This window comes from Temnothorax curvispinosus, unplaced genomic scaffold (genome assembly GCF_003070985.1).
Source record: "Temnothorax curvispinosus isolate PA1 unplaced genomic scaffold, ASM307098v1 QBEX01015926.1, whole genome shotgun sequence".
Taxonomy (NCBI): Eukaryota; Metazoa; Arthropoda; class Insecta; order Hymenoptera; family Formicidae; genus Temnothorax; species Temnothorax curvispinosus.
In genome coordinates this window covers 66,040-69,709 of record NW_020225706.1, presented here as the reverse complement: position 1 = coordinate 69,709, position 3,670 = coordinate 66,040, and positions in this window count along the sequence as shown.

The window sequence follows — 3,670 nt, the reverse complement described above, 5'->3', positions numbered from 1 at the left end:
TGTGTGTGTGTGTGTGTGTGTGTGTGTGTGTGTGTGTGTGTGTGTGTATGTATGTATACATCTTCCATCGCATAAATTCTGCAAATGCACTTTGCTTGAAAAATACATATGATATAAAGGCATAAAATAAAAATTTATGCAGAATTATTCTTATTGTTAGTACAAAGTAATAGGAGCATGATCCTGGAGACGTCCCATGTCCGTGACATCGTCATCGTGGACGGGGCCTGGGGACCACAGAAAAAATAATAAAAATAATATATGTATGTGCGTATGCGTATGTATGTGCGATTGCGTATGCGTGTGCGTGTGTATATGAATATGTATGTTCAATATTGCATTACGGTTTTATGTAATATTATTTACTTTCGACAATAACAATAAAAAAACAATTAAAAAAAATATATTTTATTTATATATGTATTTTCGTTTATATTTCCTAACATTTTATCAACGAAATAATAAATAGAGAGTTTTTTGTCCTAAATAACATTACCGTTTTTCTTTCTTCAAATATACCCTAGAATTCCAAAAAATCCTGATTTTACCATACTAAGTTACGCTACCAAGTGTACTAAGGGAGAGAGGGAGAGGGAGGGAGAGAGAGAGAGAGAGAGAGTGTTCGAGATTCCGTTAACGCTGCGCCGTCAGATCAGATGGCAGCATCGATCGGGTAACGACGCTAGATCACCGCGGCAGCTTGCGCCGCGCACGGGCGCGCTCATCGCCAACGTCTTCCTCGCGATATTCAGAGTCGTACAAATGGCCGCGCAGTGATCAGACGCACGACGTGTGCTCTGTGCATTTTCGATTGTGACTACACATTGAAGTGCCCACCGCAGTGATTACAACAGCTGCCGAGATACTGCATTAACATGTAAAGCGACCGCTCATCCAGCTCTACTCGGGTACATCAACACGACGACTCAGGCTCACATGTGCGCGAGTGCCGACCGCCACGTGTCTCACCGGCTCACGGGCGATTCATCGAAGAGGACGGCAATTAATATAATTGCCGCTCATTTACTCAGACTATATACACATCTCATTTTATACACCGCTCATCGATCTCAGGTCAGATCGACCGCCACGTGTCTCACTACACCGCTCATCGATTCTCAGGTCAGATTGTATCAATTTCAACGCATCAAAGACGCATTAAAGACGGCTCAGATTGTGGTCTGAGTTACACAAAAATAAAGTGAATATTTAGTTAACACCTTCCACGCGCGTCCTTCTCATCCCGGTTCAATCGCCGGGATTAATCAGCGATTTCGCGAACATTTGAGAGAGAGAGAGGAATAAATGGGTGCATGCAAATTACATACATAGAGAAAGGAATAATAATACGAGAGATATCTGTCCTTGTCTAACGAGGCATCTGTACGACATATCTGTCAAAGTTCGTTCTTTGAAACGGCTTCATAGATCGCAAAATCCTTTTACAGGAGTAAAGTTTAGGTACTAATAATGAAGGGTGGGATTGTAAAATAATTAGTAATAATTGATAAAAATGTAAAAATGCCTAACGAGATATCTGTACCACTATCTGTCAAAGCTCGTTCTTTGAAACGGCTTCATAGATCGCAAAATCCTTTTACAGGAGTAAAGTTTAGATACTAATGAAGGGTGGGATTGTAAAATAATTAGTAATAATTGAAAAAAATGTAAAAATGCCTAACGAGATATCTGTATCATATATCTGTCGGTTCGATTGCTGTGAACGAACCAGACAATGTAGCCAACCGCCCAACCCCGAAACTGCCCACAGCTGCGTGCGCCATCGCGCCATCTCTCGCAAGATCCGTGAACTACTGCTGTGACATGATTGCGACTCTGCGTTAATATTTTTGTGAAAAATATACACGATCGTTTCAAAGCTCTCATTTTTATTCCAGGCTTTCAATCTCAATTTCAAAGGTACGTTATTGTTTGTGCACGTCTTCTGAAAGGTGGGAAAGTTTCATTTCGTACATATTACTTATACAACTGTTTATATTAGAAAATAAGGTTATGAGGTGACAGCATTTAAAAATTTTTTTCAATTATTATTAATTATTTGACACTTCATTAGTACCTCTACTTTACTCTTGTAAAAGGATTTTGCGATCTGTATAGCCGTTTCAAAATGAGACCTTTGACTGTAATTGTCGGTAATTTGAACGGCTTTAGCATCCCCTTAAGGGGATGCTGGAGCCGTCTGTTTTACCGGCATTTTTTGTCGGCACGTAGCGTCGTATTAATTTGACAGAATTAAAAATCCTTCTCCAGAATTGCAGTACATACATTAATGATTCGGGGGAACTCTGATTTTATATAGAAAACGAGAAAAAATTACGGAAGTACAGATTTCCTTATCCTACTTTTATCCCAATATGGCGTCTCGAGTTGCGGCGAGCTGTCAGCTCGTCACAAGATGTATTTCATATAAGATAAGAGATATACCATTGGTACGAACGCGAAAACAAGTTCCCCCGAATTGCACAAGAAGAAAAACATCGATAAACCCTCCAAATCAAGATTTGGAAGCGTAATATAAAAGTATAATGTCGACGTGCATCGTGCGTATGTGTGCGTGCAATGTAGCGTGCTATCCTTGTCTATATCTTTGTCTATACAAGGACAGATATAGTTCGCCGGTCTTCTTTACCGACGCCGATCGAGTTCGGCTACGGCTCCAGCATCCTCTTAAGTTTAAACGCTTATATGTCTTATGTAGATATATTATTGTGTGCAATCGGTAGATAGTTCTGTACTGCTAATAAACTACTACAATAAACTATTCTAAAGAACCTTTGGTGAAAATTTATACTATGTTTGACTGGCTTTCTGTCCCTGTTCCCGCAACATTCCCATATTACTGTATGACTTCGAATAATTAATGCAAAACTCAAACTTTATGCTTATAACGTACGTAGGAGCTGTCAGATAAATTTATCATTTTCTTCTATGTTATTTAAATCGCAAATATAACAGGTATGTTACTCCCTAAAAGATTATAATAAAAATAATGTTTAAAATATAAATAATATTTAAAATATAAATTTTATTAAATATAATAAATGTGTAGAATTGTTAAACATTTTTTAACCAACTGAAATATTGGAAGATATTTAAATGTATATATATATAATATTAAATTTAAATAAAAAAGTATGTGAACGAGAACGGGAGACGGGGGCGCGTAAGAACATCTACGAGGGGGAGATAACGCGAGCGTGCCGTGTGACGTCACACGGACCTTTTTCACCGCGGACTCCCTTTACCGCGGACCGCGACGTGGTCGTTGTACGTGAACCCCCTACCCGCGGCATCTGAAACCGCGAACGCGGTTCCCCCTCTCCCTGCGGACCCCTCTACGCGGATCCGTCCTTCCCGCGGATCCCTCTACGCGCCTGCAGCAGCCATACATCGGCGCTATTTGCAAAATTTGCAAAATTTGCAGTTTTGCACGTGTCATTGTATAAATATAAAAAATGCTTAATCGATCATCTCTTGCCGGGAAGATGATGGATCTGTATCTTGGCGAGTGGACCATGTACAATGCGCTACATTACAAATAAATGTATATAATATGGTAAAAAATTTAAATTATTTTTCCTTTTCGTTTACCGTTCCTCTTATTCCATCATGTCATTAGCATTACGTTGCGATATTGTCCTCAGGTTTA